The sequence below is a fragment of the Aquarana catesbeiana genome, linkage group LG10 (assembly GCF_042186555.1).
Source record: "Aquarana catesbeiana isolate 2022-GZ linkage group LG10, ASM4218655v1, whole genome shotgun sequence".
NCBI lineage: Eukaryota > Metazoa > Chordata > Amphibia > Anura > Ranidae > Aquarana > Aquarana catesbeiana.
Window position 1 is genome coordinate 48,689,640 of NC_133333.1, and position 21,472 is coordinate 48,711,111.

The following is a 21,472-nucleotide window of genomic DNA, read 5'->3' on the forward strand; positions in this document are numbered from 1 at the left end:
CTGATCCCAACCCCTTACCATGTGATCAGCTGTCAGCCAATGACAGCTGATCACATGATGTAAACAAAAGCTCGGTAATCGTTTTCGTTTTCTCCTCACGCTGACAGCGTGAGGAGAAAAAAAAGCCGATCACCGGCTCATGTTATAGGGACATCGGTCCCGAAGAGGAAGGAGGCACATATGCCTCATCTGAGCCTACCAGTGCCATCTGTCATTGCCACCTGCCAGTGCCCAGCAGTGCCACCTATCAGTGCCCACCAGTGGTGCCAATCAGTGCCACCTAGCAGTGCTGCCATCAGTGTAAGCAATCTGTGCCCATTATTGCCACCCATCAGTGCCCATCACTGCTACCTATCGGTGCCCATCAGTGCCGCCTCATCAGCGTACATCAATGAAGGAGAAAAATGACCTGTTTGCAATATTTTATAACAAAATATAAAAAAATATATACTTTTTTTTAAAAATGTGGTCTTTTTCAATTTTTTTAACAAAAAAAAAAAAAACCGCAGAGGTGATCGAATACCACCAAAAGAAAGCTCTATTTGTGGGGAAAAAAATAATAAAAATTTCATTTGAGTACAGTGTTGTATGACCGCACAATTGTCATTCAAAGTGCGACAGCGCTAAAAGCTGAAAATTGGTCTGGACAGGAGGGGGGTTTAAGTGCCCAGTAAGCAAGTGGTCAATCACCACTGGGTTTTTATTTTTTGTAAAAAAAAATAAATAAAAAGAGACCGAAAATTGGAAAAAAATTGGAAAAAAAATTGAAAAAAAAAACATGTTTTTCTTTCTGTTTCTGTTGTAAAATTTTGCAAAGAAAGAATCTTTTTTTTTTTTCGTGAAAATAACTCAAATCGGTGTATATTATATATATATATATATATATATATATATATATATATATATATATATATATATATATATATAAAAATATATATATATATTATGGGATATATCTGAAAATTGATCAGTCCTAATGTACTGACTGACTATCTCATTTCTTGAGGCACAAAAACACCAGGACAGTACAAATACACCCTAAATGACCCCTTTTTGAAAAGTAGGCAGTCCAAGGTATTTAGTAAGAGGAATGGCGATTTATTTGAAGTTGTAATTTCTTTGTAAAATTTTTTGGGAAAAGGAAGACATTAAAAAGGAAAAAAAAAAAAAAAGTTTTTTACATACTGTCACCAGTGCAGTACATCATTATCATATAAGGAGTGTGGCGGTGACCAGGGACACTGACTGGTGACAGTATTTTAAAAAAAGAAATCCTTTTTTTTTACTTTTTTATTACATTTTTTTTTTTTTTTACACACAGTGACCAGAGCAATACGGTGTTACCATAGTAACACTGTACTACTCTAGAGTAGTGATTAGATTTTTTTTTTTTTATATACATTATGATTGTTTACACCAGTGAATTTCACTGGTATAAGTAACTATTTTTACTGAATGAAACTGATTCATCCAGTCTGTTTTTTTGTGATAGCTGTGATTGATAACATCTAATCACATGGTACAGATGGGCTATGATTGGCCCTGTCTGTACCATGTGATCATTGTGACCAATCACAGCTAGCAACACAATTGTACACAATGGATGGCATGAAAGGTAGCAATCCATTGTTTACAGCGGTCACATGGTACCGTCAGTCATTGATCAGTCCAGCAGACACAGCCGGTGACAGGTTCCGGAGCTGATTGCTTTCTAATTACTGATAGATTTAAACCGGTGTTGTGGCTTTCCATGCCTTTTTGCACCTCCCTTTCTTTATGTGTTCAATACTTTTTCCCTGTGTCATTCCCTTTTATTACACAGAACTTCATTTCTGAACTTATTTATTTTGGTTTCTTTGTATGTATGAATTGCATGACTTGTTGTCGACATGTGGTGACAATTTCATATCAATAGCACCTTTAGAAATATATTTAGCTAGGAAAATGGTGACGTGCTCAATACTTATTTTACCCGCTATATCTGGCCAATCCTCTAACCCTAGACAAAAACAAGCAGTTAACCCCTGCACTGCAGGCACATCCCCACTGCATGGGGGAAACTTTTTCACCACGGAGTTCTGCTTTAAAATGCATTGAAACCTGGAGGTCATTTAGGCTTTGAGGTTGGCTGGAGTTCCTCTTTAAAATGCAGCAGTGTGTTTCTGGGAGAGCTATTTCTATTTGAAAAGAAAAATAGGACAGAAAAAATCTGTACTGTGTATTGGCAAAAACTTTGGCTCTGTTTATTTCATGAGTTCCTCATTTCAGATTAATATCCTGGTTTTTAATTAGACTGGCTTTCTTCCTTGCATCCTGTAATGACATATTGAAGGAAGTAGCTAATCCCTGTAATGGCCATGCTTTTAAAAGAAACAGTTTATTGCTCTTACTGCTTCTCATTTCTTAAAAGCAAAAATGGGCAAAGTTTACAAGGAAGTGGGCAGTATAAAAAAAAAAAGAGAATAAGTCACGACTTTGGCTATTTTGGGAGTGGCCTGGATAGGCGAGGTTTAGGCTGCTTTCACGCTGATGCATTTTTAACTTGCTAAATTTGCAATAAAATTATTTCCCTTTCAGTCCTATGGGACTCTTTACACCACTGCAATAGGGATAAGGTGGAACTTGAAAAGGCCTGCACGCTTTCAAAACTGTACCAAAAAACACAGCTCCCCATTGAAATTAACAGAAAATGCATACAAAAATGCACCACAGTTGCTTTTATGGTGCTTTTTTTTAACTCACATGTCCATGTTTCACAGGTGCAAGCTGGGAGTCAGGAACCCAAAAAACGCACAAAAACACATTTTAAAAAAATGCGCCGCAGTTGTGTTTTTTGGTTAATTTTTTGAGTCACATGTCCATGTTTCACAGGTGCTTGCCAAGAGTCAGGCACCCAGGAAACGCACCAGAAAAGCATTAAAAATACAGTTGAGTCCATATATATTTGGACACAGGCACAATTTTTTTTCAGGTATTTCCCAAACTTATTCAAGCTATAGTTATACGATGGATATGGGCTGAACTTGCATACTCTCAGGTTTAATTTGAGGGTATGTACATCCAAATCGGAGGAAGGGTTTAGGAATTACAGCTCTTAAGAATAGCCACCCCCCCTCCTTTTTCAATGGACTAAAAGTAATTGGACAATTGAATCAAAAACTGGTTTCATGGCCAGGTGTGGTCTACGCCTCCATTATTTCTTCATCAGTTAAGCAGGTAAAAGGTCTGGAGTTTATTCCAATGACATGTACACACGGGCGGACTTTTCAGCATCAAAGGTCTGACGGTCTTTCCGACGGACTTTCGACGGAGTTACGACGGACTTTGGACAGACTCTCCAACGAACAGACTTGCCTACACATGATCACACCAAAGTCTGATGGATTTGTACGTAATGACGTACGACCGGATTAAAATAAGGAAGTCCCTAGCCAGTAGCCAATAGCTGCCCTAGAGTCGGTTTTCGTCCATCGGACTAGCATACAGACGAGCGGATATCTCGATAGGAACTGAGTCCAGTGGAGTTCCGGCAGAAAGATTTGAAACATGTTCCAAATCTAAAGTCCGTCTGATTTTCCTCAGAAAAAGTCGCTGAAGGTCCGATGAAGCCCACACACAGCCTGATTGTCAGACGGATTTGTTCCGTCGGACCAGTACGGTCGAAAAGTCTGCCCGTGTGTACATGGCATTAGTGTGGTATTTGCATTTGGAATCTATTGCTGTGAACCTACATCATGCGCTCAAAAAGGCTGTCCATCCAAGTGAAATAGGCCAATTTAAGGCTTTAAAAATGAAAAAATCCATCAGAGAGATAGCAGCAACATTAGGAGTGACCAAATCAATAGTTTGGTACATTCTGGGGAAAGAAAAACGCACTGGTGAGCTCAGCAACATAAAAAGGCCTGGACGTCCACGGAAGACAAGAGTGGTGGATGCTCGCAGGATCCTCTCTATGGTAAAGAAAAACCCATTCATAACATCGAGACAAGTGAAGGACACTCTCCAGGAGGTGGGCGTATCATTGTCAAAGTCTACAATCAAGAGAAGATTTCATAAGAGCAAATACAGAGGGTTCATCACAAGGTGCAAACCATTTATAAGCCTGAAGAATAGAAAGGCCGGATTAGACTTTGCCAAAACACATCTAAAAAATCCAGACCAGTTCTGGAAAAGCATTCTTTGGACGGATGAAACCAAGATTAATCGCTTCAGCCCCGGAAGATTTTTCCCCCTTCCTGACCAGAGCACTTTTTGCGATTTGGCACTGCGTTGCTTTAACTGAAAATTGCACAGTTGTGCGACGTTGCACCCAAACAAAATTTATGTTCTTTTTTTCCTACAAATAGAGCTTTCTTTTGGCGGTTTTTATTTTTTGCACTATAAACAAAAAAAGAGCGACAATTTTGAAAAAACACGCAATATTTTTTACTTTTTGCTATAATAAATATCCCCCAAAAATATACAAAAAACCACCACTTTTTTTACTCAGTTTAGGCCGATATGTATTCTTCTACATATTTTTGGTAAAAAAAAAAAAAAAAAAAATCGCAATAAGCATTTATTGATTGGTTTGCATAAAAGTTATAGTGTCTACAAAATAGGGGATCGTTTTATGGCTTTTTTATTATTCATTTTTTTTTTTTTTTTACTAGTAATGGCGGCAATCTGCAATTTTTATCAGGACTGCGACATTATGGCGGACACGTTGGACAATTTTGACACATTTTTGGGACCATTGGCATTTTTTACAGTGATCAATGCTATAAAATTGCATTGATTACTGTAAAAATGTCACTGGCGGTGAAGGGGTTAACCACTAGGGGGGCAGTGAAGGGGTTAAGTGTGTCTTAGTGTGTGTTCTAACTGAAGAGGGGATGGGACTGTGCAGGGGAGATGACAGATCGCTGTTCATACTCTGTATGAACAAACGATCTGTCTGTTCTCCCCTCAGAGAACCGGAAACTGTGTGTTTAAACACACAGATCCCAGTTCTCGGTGTGCCCCAATTGATTGCGGGAGCCCGGCGGTGATCGCGACCACCAGGCACTCGCATCGGCTCCGTGGGCGAGCAGGGGGGCGCACTCGTGCCTCCGGCGGCGCACACGCGCCCCCTAGTGGCTGTCTATGTTACATGACAGCGAGTCGCGCAGCCGAGCCATGTTGCCGCAGTACTGCAATGGCTGGTTGGCAAGCAGTTAATCTGTACCAGAATGATGGGAAGAAAAAAGTGTGGAGAAGGCTTAGAACAGTTCATGATTTAAATCACACGTCGTAATCTGTAAAACATGGTGGAGGCAGTGTGATGGCATGGGCATGCATGGTTTCCAGTGGCACTGAGTCATTGGTGTTTATTGATGATGTGACAGGAGACAGAAGCAACCGAATGAATTCTGCAGTGTTTAGAGATATACCGTCAGCCCTGATTCAGCCAAATGCAGCATAGTTAATTGGATTGTGCTTCATAGTACAGATGGAAAATGATCCAAAACACACTGCAAAAGCAACCCAGGAACTTTTGAAGGAAAAGAAGTGGAATATTCTGCAATGGCCGAGTCAATCACCTGATTTCAACCCAACTGAGCATGCATTTCACTTGCTGAAGGTAAAACTAAAGGCAGAAAGACCCACAAAGAACAACTGAAGACAGCTGCAGTTAGAGCCTGGCAAAGCATCAGAAAGGAGGAAACCCAGTCTTCGGTAATGTCAATGGGTTCCATTTTTTCAACAAATCAGTGTAAAAGCAGCCTTAGGATGAGGCTTGCACATATGATTTAGCATAGATGTGTAATACAAAGTAAGACACGGCAATCATGGTAGCATTATTGCTGGCGTGCCCAAGGTACATAGAGAGCTAAAAGCTGACTCCACCCACAAAACTCCACCAACAACTAGATAAGTCACCTTTGGTGACCCAAACTGAAATATTATTTCTTAGGGGGAATAACCCAGAAGAGCACCATTCTGAATCTAAACTGGCCAGTTTTGACAACCATTATAAAGCCAAATCACCTTAGGGGCACCACCCCAATCTGATTGTACCAGCCCTTCACTGCCACATCCTGGGCTGTAAAAGCACTTCTTATGCCAGTAAGGTGTCCTGCACAAAGGACAGTAATTGCTCTTTTTTTATTATAAAGCATTTTGGGCCTATTTGGTCATATGTCATGCACTCCAGGCTTCACAAAGAGCTGGACCAGTGGCGGCTGGTGCTGTATATTTTGAGGGCGGCAGCAAACAAGACACGCACCCTGCCCCCCCGTCGATCGCTCATTCAAACCCCTCACCCCCCCTCATTACTTGCTCATACGTCCCCCCACCAGCCCCGCACTTACCCCATCTAGCAGTTTAGGCTTTTTCCTGCGTCTCCTCCTCTTCCGTGGCAGAGACTTCCTCCTCAGCGGCTTCCCCCTGTGTCTCTGACTTCACGGCGGCTTCCCTCCTCTTTCCCTCGGTGGCGAATTCAATTATTCAATCCGTTCTTCTCTCGGCCAATCGGGTCTTAAGACCCACTTCCTGATTGACCGGGAGGAGAATCAGGAAGACAATAGTGAATATTAATTCACTATTGTCATACAACTGGGTGTGCTCAGTATGCAGTACTCCGCGCCCCGAGCCCACCCTTTTTTTAAGTCAATTAGAGCCTCAGGCTCTAATCATGTGCTACAAAAGAAAAAAAAACGCATTGAAATCCATGTGTCCGGCACCCTGCATGTAGATTAGTGGATGAGCCGCCACTGAGTTGGACATGCTGAAAACATTGCTATGAGGCATGTCCCCTGCCAGCATGCTAGAGAGGACCCTTGCCCTCCATGTAGAAGCAATGGTCTTTCAGCATAGGTTCAGCACGTTGCCTACTGAGATCTATTGCTGACCTTTAACGGGAACAAATTGTTCACACTTGCAGTGGCCTTCTGTGGTGGATTGCCTTTCAGAGGGTATTTGGCAGGTGGCAAGTTGGCGTTATATCACTTTCTCACCGCCTATTTTAAACCCTAAAAGATCGTGCCACCACACCACAGCCGCATGCATTATGGCCCACATTTACTTAAATAAGTCATGTTTAGTGGGCAGCACTGCCTGGCAAATACAACAGGGGGATCAATTCCCACCCCATAGTTCAAGTGTCCATAGTTCCAATGTCACTCAAGCGGAACCACAGCCAGCAGCGCTAGGCACAGATCCTCTGCTTTCTAAGTAATCGCTGACATCACTGATAGATGTAGCTTCCACTGGCACCAACACAAGGTTGAGTTTCACCACTGACCAACATAGGGGCATGTCACCACTGACTGCCAATGTAAAGGGGCATTTCACTACTGACCCTTAACATAAGGGACTCTTCATCACTGACCCCAAATATAAGGGGGCACTTTACCACTGTTTACCAGTGTAAAAGGACAGTTGACCGGTAATGTAACAGGCACCTTCATCATTGACCATCAATATAAGAGAACACTTCACCAGTGACCACCAATATATAGTGGCAATTCACTGACCATTCTGCACAGTGCAAAAGGGAGAAAATTACTATAAATTGGAAACCTTACCCAAATCTTAATGAAAAACATATATTTAGTATAAATGTATTTTTTTTTTCTCAAAAATTTAAATAAATATAACAAATATTAGACTATATCAAGTTAATAGTTACCAAATACTGTATAAAAAATTTGGTTCAAAATTGCATGCACTTGCAAAATAGTGAAAAACTACAATGAATTGTTAGCAGGAGATACATTAAAAAAAACACTTTACAGCTCATTACTATATAGTTAAACCTAAACAGAATTACGAGATGTGACAATTTAATTCCTGAAATGGGCTGCAAAAAAAAAAATTGTACAAGAGCATCCTTTTAGATGACAATCTACTTGTCAAGCCAGAGTTCTGGTGTTTTCCTCCAAACAGAATCCCGTAACCTTTTCAGAATTTCCAAGTAACACATTTGGTTGACCGTTGTACCATGTTCTATGAACTCGTAGTGAACTGTCTCCTTGTGATAGAAAAAAAAAAAACACACCAGCATGAGTGTACAAGGGTTCCCACTCTGTCCACATTTGCATCCATCCTTTGCGTTTTTGGCTGCCCACTTTGTGGACATCTTCCCTCCCCTCTTTAAACCGCCTATGCCATTCAAAAACACTTGATTTTCTCATCGAATGTTCACCATAAGCCCATAGAAGCAGAGCTAACGTTTCACTCACAGTTTTGCCAATTTTCATGCAAGGTTTGAGGTTAGTCCACTGCTGCAAATTCCTGTCATTCAGCTCAACACATACATGTGTTATTTTGTCTACTACTCTGTAAAGACTGAACCAACAGGTCTCCGACCAAAGGGAGTGTAACTTGCCATAAACACACTCGAGTGTGAATGCCTGCGTGACTCACCACCATAGTACTACCCTGTAGCCATTCCTGTTATTTCCCAGCACACTTACCAGCCAGCCTGCAAACAACCAAATTGACCCTAACAGTTTGCTGGGAAATCTTTTGTTTGTTTGTGATGTGCATTACCCTTCCATGTGAACCTTGCTGCAAAGGCCAGTTATAAGTTCGGGAGGTTGCCACTTTTTGTTAGACATGTGCATGACAAAAAAAATAGTTTTGTTTCATTTTGTTTAGGTTCGTTAATCTAGTCATTTTGTTTCAGTAAATTTGGTTGATTCGTTCAATTGTTATTCGGGATTCATATTCAAGATTCAATTTATGTAGTTTTCTAATTTTAGAATCAAAACGATAAACTTTGAATCGGTTGAATCAAATTTTTTTTTTCCAATAATTGCAATTAGTTGTTTCTTTTGCAAAGTACCAAAGATGGCTATTGTACAGATACATGAATACATATCCATAGATCATTTAGAAAAACAGAGGCACCATAGTGCATATTGCAAGGTATCGTACAGTAACTCAGAAATCAGAACATGTTAAACCATATCATTAACAAGTTAAGAGTGGTAGCAGCAATAGATGTGGTTTCTTCTGTCATGTGTGAAGACAGGTGTTCCTCATCACACAGAATTATGAACAATCAAGTCCAAAAAATAACTAGAAGGACAGAAGAAAGAGAAGAGTCAAATAAGAAAAAAGTTGAAAAAATGGGGAAAGTCAAAAATCAGAGGTGTTCTGCTTCCCAACGTGGCGGATCTCCTTCTAGTCTCCAAATATACAGTACTGTGCAAATTAGTTGGGACAAACAGGATATTACAATAAGGCAATTTCAGGTTTACAAAACTAATTTATTTACTGTCAGTAATTAATATGGCCTCCCTCAGCTTTAATTACCTCCCTTACCCTCTTGGGTATTGATGCAAATTTTTCACACAAATCATTCACTTCAGGGTCCCTAAACCTCAGTTGGAGAACACTTCCCGTCATTTTAATTTTTGTTGTACAATCCATCTTTATTTTGCAAGCTTTTACAAGAGCCCATGGGTTTTCTATCAGGTTCAGGTCTAGTGAATTTCCTAGCCATTCCCATACTTTTAATTTTTGTTGGGAAACAAGTCCTTAGTTAACTTTGAATTGTGGCAGGCGGCTAGGTCTTGCTGGAACACTTCATCTCCATCAGGAAACCACCTCTTTAGTATCGGGGGTCAGTTTTGCTGCCAGGACAACTACATAGTTATTACTGTCCATCACACCTTCCATGGGGTGAAGTGTTTTTGGTCCATAAACCGTAAAGCACCCCCCCAAAACATGACATTAAGTGAGGGTTTAGGGGCTTGCTGGATGTGGTCAGTTCGAAGAGGTTCTCCAGATGAGCACTGAACAAAGTTTGACCTGTATCCATGTACATAAAACTAGGTTTTGTCTGAGTATATTACTTTCTTCCACAGCTCCAAAGCCCAGTCTCTACGCTTAAAACAAATAAATATTGCGCTAGTAGATCAAAAGAAAAGAGCAGATGGCAAAAGAACAATCAGATTGGATTGTAAACAATATGTATAAGATTTTTTGCCATGCTAGTGATAAAATACAATCAAGACATAACAAATTCCAAAAATGATCAAGTGAATATAATCCAGAAAGTGAGTCCCATGTGATGAAAGAGCCTATTTATATCCAAGTGTGGAGATTTCAAATATAAAAGTTCCAAATTCATTCAAGCCCGATAGATGTGTCCAATATAAACAAAAATAACAATCCAAAACGTGAATCACCTTAGGGTAAAAAGTGGATTCTTATCAGAACTAGTGGACTCTGTATTTGGAAAAAGTCAAAAGCGCTGTATCAATACAGTATCAACTAAAATGAGAACCTTTAGCTCCTCTCCATCATTTGTGGTTAATGCAGTCTCCCAAGTAAAAATAGAGACTGTTCTATCATAACACAATCGGAAAAACACACATTGTGAAATTGTATAAAGGATTTGTTATAAAAAGGGTAATCAGAGTCACTCACAAGATAAATCTTAAAAACAGGCATGTGAAAAAAGAATACCGGTTCCAGGATCTGATCCAACCAACTTGTGGCTTTGGTGTGTGTGGTGACGTCACGAGCGCAAACTCCTCCCAATGTGTTTCATCACAATTGACATGATCAGGGGCATGCCATGACCACTAGTTCTAATAAGAATCCACTATTTACCTTAAAGTGGAGGCACACTTGGTTGATTCACATTTTGGATTGTTATTTTTTTTTTTTATTGGACACATATATTGGGCTTGAACTAATTTAGAACTTTTATATTTGGAATCTCCACACATGGATATAAATAGACTGTTTCATCACATGGGAATCACTTTCTGGATCATATTTATTCAGTCTCTATGCTTCTTTGCCCATAACAACGCTACTTTATAGTGTCAAGAGCTGCTTCTTAACTGGGAGTCTGGCTCCGCGACCACACTGGAGGAGTCGGCAGTGCACAGTGGAAGCCTCCACATTAACTCTATGAGATGCAAGCTCCCTTTTGATGTACCTACTGGTCTTCTTTGGGTTTAAGATGCTAATTCTTCTGATTAGACCATAATTCCAACAGCGAAGCCTTCGTTTTTCTTCCACAATGTCCTTTCAGAGAAGTGTCTACAGGCCCTGTCTCTTGAAACAGGTTCACAATCCTTGAAACACTTGATTTTCCCACACCAACTGCATTTGCCATCTCCTGAACCATTAATTCAGTATTTTCTCCCAAAACAATTATTTTTCGATTGCTTTCGGGGGTGATATCCATCTACATCTACAGTACATCTACATCTGTATAAAAATAACAAAATAATAATGGATATAGTGAACCAACTTTAATCATGTCCTCTCTGTGAGAAATATCAATTCAGACTGAAGTGAAAGAGTGAAAAACTAGAGAGCACCTTCTCAAACAAGTTTAGACATGCAGAAATCACTCTGCAACAAGTTTAACCTTGTATAGGCCCAGTAAACCAGTTAGGCTCCAGAGCATTTTTTGGCAAGAAAAATTACTTAAACCCCCAGAGCATTAAAGGAGAAGTCCAGCCTGAGCTCGTTTAGCTGGGTTTCTCCTAAGGGTCACAGGGGTGCAATTCGTTTTGCACTCCTATGACCCATTTTCTGAAGTCCACTCAGTTCAGGTGCCTGAACTGATGCCTGTCTCAGCCTCTCAGCAAGCCGCTGAGAGACTGAGACAGCCGATCCCCGCCCCTCCACAGCTTAACGCTCCAATGAGCATGGAGGAGTAGAGAAGAGAGATGCTGATTGACAGTCAGTAGCTCTTCTCTCGGGGATCTGTGAGAACCGAGCCATCGGCGGTGTTCGATGGCTTGGTTCTCACTGTAGAGACGCCAGGGGACAAATGCAGCATCAGTCCCAAGATGCATCCACCTAGGTAAGTATAAAAGGGAAAAAAAAAAAAACATACTTCTCTTAAATATTTTCTGAAAGCAGGGGCTCTGTAGAGTAAAAAGGTGATAGTTGCAAATTTTTTATGTCACATGATATTTGTGCAAGTGTTTATTAACCACTTAAGGACCAGCCGCTGCAGTTGTACTGTGGCAGGTTGGCTCTCCTGCGCGAATTGCCATCGTTGTACGTCGGCTCGCACAGGCGCAGTTTCAGGCGGGCGCACGCCACCGGCGGAGTTTTCACGCCCTTTGCATGCTGCGGGAGTGTGCCCGCAGGTCGGGCGGACCCACGATCACCTAGTACAGAGGCAGAATGGGGATCTGCCTTTATAAACAAGGTGGGTCCCCATTCTGACAGATGACATGACAGATCTACTGTTCCCAGTCATCAGAAACAGTGATCTCTGTCATGTCCCAAGCAGCCCATCCCCATTACAGTTTGAACACACCCAGGGAACACAGTTAACCCCTTGATTGCCCCTAGAGTTAACACCTTCCCTGCCAGTGTCATTTTTACATTGATCAGTGCATTTGTATAGCACTGATCAATGTAATAATGTCACTGGTCCCCAAAAAGTGTCATTTGGGGGTCACATTTGTCCACCGCAATGTCACAGCCCCGCTAAAAATCGCAGATCGCCGCCAATACCACTAAAATCAATTAAAAACAAATCCCTGAATTTATCCCATAGTTTGTAGACTCAATAACTTTTGCGCAAACCAATCAATATACGTCTATTGTGATTTTTTTTTTTTGTTTACCAAAAATATGTAGAAGAATATATAATCGGCCTAAACTGATTAATAAATTAGTTTTTTATATTGTTTGTTTTGCTATAATACATATCCAAAAAAAAAAATAGTTTCTTTTCAAAATTGTCGCTCTTTGTTTATAGCGCAAAAAATAAAAACTGCAGCGGTGATCAAATACCACCAAAAGAAAGCTCCATTTATTATAAAAAAAGGACATCAATTTTGTTTGGGTGCAGCATCGCACGACTGCGCAATTGTCAGTTAAAGCGACGCAGTGCCGTGTTGCAAAAAATAGCCCAGTCATTAAGGGGAAAAATTCTTGCAGCCCTTAAGTAGTTAAATGCAAATTTTCAGGAAAAATATCATAAAATTAATTTTAGTGCAAACACACACAATATAATACGTATTTTTGGTTAAAGTGGATGTAAACCCGATTCATGAAATTTGACCTTTATCTGTAGTGTTTTCTTATCTCTCTCCACAGCACTAAGTCTTTCTGCTGCTTTGTTGCTCTGTTATCAGCAAGACAACTTTTGACAGGTTCTCTGTCAACCAAGATAAAACCAGCCTAAAAATTTGTGTGGAGAGAGGTTGCTATAAATAGATTAGCAGAGAGCTTGGCTTGTCACAGCACAGCTCTGCAAGTCTCTGCCTATGTGGAGGGGGGTAGTGTGCCTTTCCTCCCATCAGCTGTCTTGGCTGTATGCCAAGAATCCACTCCAAGTGCTGAACAGGAAGAGAAAATCTCTAACACAATGTGCACTCTTTTAAGAATATATAAAGCTAAAGACAGCAGATATAAATGTAAAACTTTTGTTTCATCTCTGTGTATCATCTGAGGCTGGTCACTTCACTGGGTATATGTAAGGGTTTACATCCACTTTAAAATAAAACAGATAAGGTTGCATTGAGTAAATAGATACCAAACACTCCATGTCTTAAAATTGTGTGCACCCAGCATATCGCCAAAAACGATGGTGCGCAGGTGTGCGGGGCAACGGGGGTTACGGCAATTTTTTTTTTTTACATTTTAATATGTTTTATTATAATTTTATTTTTTTAAATGTTTTTCTTTTTATTTATTTTTACTTGATTGCTATCACAAGGGATTATTAAACCCCTATGTGATACAATTGGGCAGGTTACAGGTACTCTTTATAGAGACATAAGGGGTCTAATAGACCCCAATGTCTCTCCTGTCCCTCACACCATCTAACCAAGCACAGATCTGCTTGGTTAGATGTGTCCTCTGGCTGTGCTGGCCAGGAAATGGTGCATCTGAACGAAGAAGTTACATCGCTTCCAGTTTCATTGTCTGCATGTGAGATCGAGGCATGGATCTGCCTCAGTCTCACAGCGCTCTACCTCCCCTAGCCAGTGGTTGTGTTCCTGGGCTCCGGTAAGAGCATAAGAGTACGAGAACCACGGGAGGATGTGAGGGGGTGGGGGCGGCGGCTACTGTGCTGGCGGCTCTGTGAAAGCGATCAGTAGCTATGGAGCTGCCACATCACTTTCACTTTGAAACCGACTAAAAGAAAAAAAAAAAAAACTGTGCAAGCTGATGGCTGCTAATGCAGCCATCAGCTTGTGATTAAAGGTTCACTCTTTGGATGTACATCCAAAGAGCTTAACTGGATATAGAGTCTTGAAACAGTTGTTGCATGTTTATCCCAACTAATTTGCACGATACTGTATAATGTATCCATGCAGTGGCAGCCCGTCCATACGGGGTGCAGGGGTGAAGCCCCCTCTATCCATGCATACAGCCCTCTAATTTACATGCAGGGCACCGGATGCATGCATTCCACTTGGGTTTTTTTTTTTTTTAAGCACATGATTTGAGCCAGAGGCTCTAATAGGCTTCAAAAAAGGGTGGGCTCACCCAGTTGTGTGACATTAGTGAATGAATATTCGCTAACGTCACACGGATTCTCCTCCTAACCAATCAGGAAGACAAGTTTCCTGGCCGAAAGGAGAAGCATTCCAATTGGCCTAGGAGGAGGATGGAGGAAGGAGATGCCAAGGAGGAGAAGCATATAGATGGGGTAAGTGCCAGGCAGGGAAGGGGGGGGGGTGTTTGTTTGCAGGTGACCCAAGTGAGGGGGGGGTATGGCTGTGGGTGCACTGTTTGCCTCCCCCCCAGAACTATACCTCCAGCTGCCACTGTATCCATGGATCCTATATCTTTTCAAGTAAATCTATTTTATCATGTAGAACTGCTGATGGTTTCTCATTCAAAATAATCAATGAAAATGTTGCTTTGACCCAATCTAAGAGGATAATGGGTGATTCCCAAGCTCTAGCTATAGCTCTCCATGCTGCTAAATAAATTAAAGAGTTCAACTTTTTAGCATTTTTTTTTCAGCAGTCGATATTAAGATTTTTTAAGGTTAGTCTCTGTCACAGAGTAAATAAAATTGTATACTTTAATCCAAAATCTTCTGAGTTTCGGATATGTCCACCAAATGTAAATCTACGTTTCTTACTGGAGATGCTGCCAGTAACTGCACTTCCTATTGCAGGCTGACAACACCAAGCCTGTGCATTTATTCATTATTGCAGAAGGTGGAATTCTCCTTTAAAATTTTCTTAACACGTTCATTTAATCCTGAATACAGCACGATCATACAAGCGCTACATCAAGCAAAGCTACCTATAAAACAAACTAATCTATAACACAGGTGAATGTGCTATTTGTTAATCTCGCCTAAGCAGCAATAGCTTTTATTGTGTGTCAACAAATTAATGCACTTGTAATGTGATGCCACACATCTCCAAGTAAGTACACTTATGTGTATAATTATTTAATCTATATCGTTGCTGAGAAGAATTTAATATTTTATGAAAACACACTGTGCAACAAAAGTTAACATTATTTTCGTTAGACGGATAATGCTAATGAAAATTAATAAGATGCATTCCATGGACGGATAATTTTTCAGTCGTGGAATTACATCCAATAGTTTTATGCAAGAGGAGCCAATGTAACTCTTCAAATTAAGAGAGACTTTCAGAAGTCTCCCAGAGGTATAGTCATTAAAGTGTTGTATATTTCATTTTAGATGTGTACAGTAAACTTTAAACAGTGCCAAGCAAAAGGAGCAGCCAAGGGGCTAAGTATAACTCTATGAACAAACAAGCATTACAGCACAGACTGGATTGCACTGATGAGAATTGAAGCATGGCCATTATTAGAGATGAGAAAATGGGAAAGTGAACAATTCTAGCTGAACTCCAGGAAAATGACTACATGTGCCTCTATAATACATGTATGTGGACTGTCTAACCTGACAAAGGATTTGAAATTCTGTTCAACCAGTCTTGTGATTAGACCACCCTACTCCCACAGTTAGAGCACAGCCTGGTCTCTAACCTCACAATTTTCCCCACTGAAGTTAAGCAGTAAAGCTTGACCAAAGAACCAAACCCAGCATGGCAAACTTTACTAAAGTTAAGCAGTAAATCTTGATCAAAGACCCAAACCCAGCCTATCAAGCTTTACCAAAGTTAAAGCAGGGTGCCACCCAAAAGTGGAACTTAAACTCATTTGTCTCCTTCCCCTCTCCGGTGCCACATTTGGCACCTTTCGTATCCTGTCCCCACTTCCAGGAGTCTCGGCCACGGCCGTTGACGTCACCGCTCAGCTCCCTTCTCCTTCCCCCACTGCCGGGCCAGTAGGAGAGCGCAGCGGGTGCCTCACGCATGCACAGTAGCGACCTGGCATAAAGCCGTAATGCTTCACTACTGGGTTTCCATACTGGCTATGGCGGCGGCAGAACCTGACAGCTGATGGAAACAGCGGCGTTGTCGACATCGCTAAACTCCAGGACAGTATGTGTAGCTGCTGGCTTTTCATTTTTGAAGCGGTGGGCAGACCTCCATTTTAAGCAGTAAATCTTAACCAAGCAACCAAACCCAGCCTACCAAGCTTTACTAAAGGTAAACCGTAAATCTGCACCAAAGAACCAAACTCAGCCTATCAAGCTTTACTAAAGGTAAACAGTAAATCTGGACCAAAGAACCAAACTCAGCCTGCCAAGCTTTACTAAAGTTAAGCAGTAAATCTTGACCAAAAAACAAACCCAGCTTGCCAATTGATTAGTTATGACTGATTTACACTTGCATAAAAAGGAGGTAAAAACACAAGGCTGAGCTGTGTTTTCACTGTCCCCCAGCCACTTCCCCTTAAGCTGCAAAGGCAGTGGATAAGGGTGCACACATGCCGTACCAAAAATGATCCCCAATGTAAAGTTCAGCGGGCAGCACCACCCATTGAATGCAATCATTCCAAATGGAAGGGGCCACCCTGCAACTGTAGGCAATGCATGTGGTTTGAATGCAGTGGTGCAGAGTTTCAGGGGTAAAGCAGGCAAAGAGGAGGTGACATAATTCCCTCCAAAGACCGATCCACCGCAGATTGCACTTCAGAGGGCTAATGGTAATATTAACGAGTCCTAAATGTGTAAAAGTACTATGGTGTGTTCTCCCTCCTGTACGCATGTTCATGCCCTGATTAGCTTATAGTGTTCTAATAGGGGAATGGCGCTGTTCACAGATAATGGAAAAATAAAAAAACGCAACCACAACCCACCAGAAAATGGGAAAAAGAAAATATGAATAAAAATATAATTTATGAAAGTAATAAACAATACATGTGCAGTGTGCACCAAAGTGTGTGAAGATTCTAACTAAAATCCTATGAATTAATCCCTTAGGTTAATAACAGAAGCCGGAACCGGAAGTGCAGAGTCAGAACGTGAAAGCGACGTGTGCGTACCGTATGGCCACGCCTTACGCGTTTCGTCATCAAGACGTCATCTGAGGTATCCGGTGGATACTTATGTAAGAACAACGTGGATCCAGTGGGAAGGGGCTCGTTGAACCTGAGAGGGGGATCCTGGGACTCCAGCATTCCGGCCACAGGATTGAATCATGCCCTTCACCCCTGCAGGGGTTGGGCTTTCTGGTGAGTGAGGGCACAAGAGGGGGCCTGCCAGATACGGACACACTAACACTGAAACTTGCTGGGGATCACACACCTGTCTGATATATCTTTATTGGACAATTTATATTGGACGTTTTTGAGTGCATCACATATTTATTCATATATCTGTTTGATGGCACATATTTATTAATTAATATCCTCATTTTTTGATCAATTCACCTTTCACATACATTTCCACTTTTTTATTTATCTTTTCAACTTCAGGATGATCACAGATGTTTATTTGGATCACTTACATGTATATTTTATGTATTGTGTATGATATTTGGCACATGAGTGGGAATTTTAATGTTGTTATCACTTTATGTCATTTTTATGTCATTTTTATCCACTCTGTACTATGTATGATTTTGCGTTTTTTCACCTTTGGTAGTGACTTGCATATTTACACCTTCTGTTATTAACCTAAGGGGTTAATTCATAGGATTTTAGTTAGAATCTTCACACACTTTGGTGCACACTGCACATGTATTGTTTATTACTTTCATAAATTATATTTTTATTCATATTTTCTTTTTCCCATTTTCTGGTGGGTTGTGGTTGCGTTTTTTGATTTTTCCATTATCTGTGAACAGCGCCATTCCCCTATTAGAACACTTTGGTTTTGTGGATTTCATTTTGGTGTTTCCATTTTGCTTGGGGGGCTGCAGTTCCTTGTTATTATTGATCCTAAGCGCTGAATATTTGATTTCTATCTGATTAGCTCATAGTTACAGTCTGATGTTAATTCTGATAGTTAATTCTCTGATGTGCAAAGAGAAGCTAATATAAAAATATATTCGGTTACTAGTTGTATTAAAAAAAAAAAAAAAAATCAATTATTGCAAGGCTACTCCTTTTAATTTAAACAATGTTGAAGTTCGTAAATGTGCAGATCCCCACACATTTACTTCTTGGAATTCTGTGATATTATACATATTCACTATGCCCTGTGAGCAGGGCCATCTTTACTATTGATTGGGCCCTGGGCAAAAAAAATTCTTGGGCCCCCCATGCAAATTGTCTCTCCGCCCCAACATTCGAAAAAACAAAACAAACACATAAACGTATGTATTGCATTGTATTCTACTTGTACTGTCTGCCCTCATGTTGTAAAGCGCTGCACAAACTGTTGGCGCTATATAAATCCTGTATAATAATAATAATGATGGGGGGAAGAGATAGAGAAGTCCAGGATGATGGGTGGGGGGGAGATATGGGAGTCCAGGATGATTGGGGGGGGAGAGGGGGGAGTTCAAGATAATGGGGGAAGGGGGGAGATAGGAGTCCAGGATGACACACGGGGATTGGGGGGTGTACTTTGAGGTGTTTGTATCATACAGAGCACAGAAAAAAATCAGAACAAGGGGCAGTACTTGCATATCCTCCTCCCTCCCGCAAAGTAACTATCTATTGGTCACCTCTGCACATCACTTTGCTTACCTCTGCTTCCTCATCCACAGCTCACTTCTGTATTCCCTGTCTATCTCTGTCCCCCCCCCCATACACAGCTCACCTCTGTACCCCTCTATCCACAGCTCACCTCTGTACCCCTCTATCCACAGCTCACCTCTGTACCCCCTGTCTACCTCTCCCCCCCCCCATCCACAGCTCACTTCTGTATCCCCCATCCACCTCTGTACCCCCCCCCCCCCATGTCCACCTCTATATCTTTCCATCCACCTTTGTACCCCACATCCACCTCTGTGTTCAGCTCTGTACCCCCATCCACGTTCACTTCTTTATCTTTCCGTCCACCTCTGTACCCCCCCCATGTCCACCTTTGTACCCCCTATCCACCTCTGTAGTACCCCCCATCCATGTTCACCTCTGTACCCCCCCACCGCCTCTGTTCACCTCCATACCCCCATGTCCATCTCTGTACCCCCCATGTCCATCTCTGTACCCCCCATGTCCATCTCTGTACCCCCCCCCCATGTCCACCTCTGTACCCCCCCCATGTCCACCTCTGTACCTACCATGTCTTCTCACTTCTGTACCCCCCATGTCCACCTCTGTACCCCCCATGTCCATCTCTGTACCCCCCATGTCCACCTCTGTACCCCCCATGTCCATCTCTGTACCCCCCATGTCCACCTCTGTACCCCCCATGTCCATCTCTGTACCCCTTCCACCTCTGTACCCCCCATGTCCACCTCTGTACCCCCCATGTCCACCTCTGTACCCCCCATGTCCATCCCTGTACCCCCCCATGTCCACCCCTGTACCCCCCATGTCCATCTCTGTACCCCCCATGTCCATCTCTGTACCCCCCATGTCCACCTCTGTACCCCCCATGTCCATCTCTGTACCCCCCCATGTCCACCTCTGTACCCCCCATGTCCACCTCTGTACCCCCCCCATGTCCACCTCTGTACCCCCCATGTCCACCTCTCTACCCCCCATGTCCATGTCCACCTCTGCACCCCCCCATGTCCACCCCTGTACCCCCCCATGTCCATCTCTGTACCCCCCATGTCCATCTCTGTACCCCCATGTCCATCTCTGTACCCCCATGTCCATCTCTGTACCCCCCCATGTCCACCTCTGTACCCCCCATGTCCACCTCTGTACCCCCCATGTCCATCTCTGTACCCCCCATGTCCACCTCTGTACCCCCCCCATGTCCACCTCTGTACCCCCCCCCATGTCCACCTCTGTACCTACCATGTCTTCTCACTTCTGTACCCCCCATGTCCACCTCTGTACCCCCCCCCATGTCCACCTCTGTACCCCCCCCCATGTCCACCTCTGTACCCCCCCCCCATGTCCACCTCTGTACCTACCATGTCTTCTCACTTCTGTACCCCTCATGTCCACCTCTGTACCCCCCCTCATGTCCACCTCTGTACCCCCCCCCCCCATGTCCACCTCTGTACCTACCATGTCTTCTCACTTCTGTACCCCCCATGTCCACCTCTGTACCCCCCATGTCCATCTCTGTACCCCCCATGTCCACCTCTGTACCCCCCCCCATGTCCACCTCTGTACCTACCATGTCTTCTCACTTCTGTACCCCCCATGTCCACCTCTGTACCAGCAATTCTCTGCAGTCTGAACAAATGAATCCTCTTCCCCTTCTCTTCACCTTGTTCTTTCTTACCTGATCACACGGCGGAACACAGTCCCAGCCTATCAGACCCAGCACACAGCCAGAAAACTTCACTCGGCTGTGTGCTACACAGGTCTGCCAGGCGGGGGTGGGGGCGGGAGGAACACAGAGCGCCGCTCTCGCTCTGTCATTGACTAGGGTCCGCAGCTCCTGACAGAGGGAGAAGCGGGACGAGCGGGCTCAAACACATGAAGCCCGCAGCTGTCCCGCTCTCCTGTATAATGAATGTAGTCGCTTGGGAGAGCAGGGGGGATCGGCTCCCCCCACTACTCCGCAAAAACTGCGGGCAGCGCAGGGCTTAAGTGGCAGCTGCTTTGGGCCCCACAGCAATGACAGGGCCCAGGGCAGCTGCCCCTTTTGCCCTGCGTTAAAGACGGCCCTGCCTGTGAGTAGGCACTGCTGTGTCATACATTTTACAGAGCCTGCCTTCTGAACAACAGAGGTTACGATAGGAGGAGTTTCAGGAGGCGGAGTCAGTACACAAATCACTGCTTGCAGGCAGCAAGTTACCATGGTATATGTAGTCTTTAGAAATCAAAAGTAAACAGCAGAGGAGAAGCTGCAAAACATGCAAGGAATCCAGGAAGTTGTGTAAAGAGGTGGCCAGCAGATAGGCAAAACTGATAACAATACATGTGATTTTTTAAGTAAGCTTATATTGGATTGTCAAATATAACTATTTGTTTTGTTATCATAATGCTGCTCTTATAAACATTAAAGTGAATGCTTTGACCATAGAACTCCTGTAATACCATTGGTATAGCTGCCTAGAGCTTAGCTTTAAAGGCCAACTATAGGCTCACAATG

General features: G+C 42.6%; 1 protein-coding gene across 6 annotated transcripts in view; it reads right to left on the bottom strand.

Moving 5' to 3' along the window:
- SYT3 (synaptotagmin 3) overlaps window positions 1-21,472 on the bottom strand; it is a 372,879-nt gene that overhangs the window by 127,292 nt on the left and 224,115 nt on the right. The window lies entirely within an intron of this gene.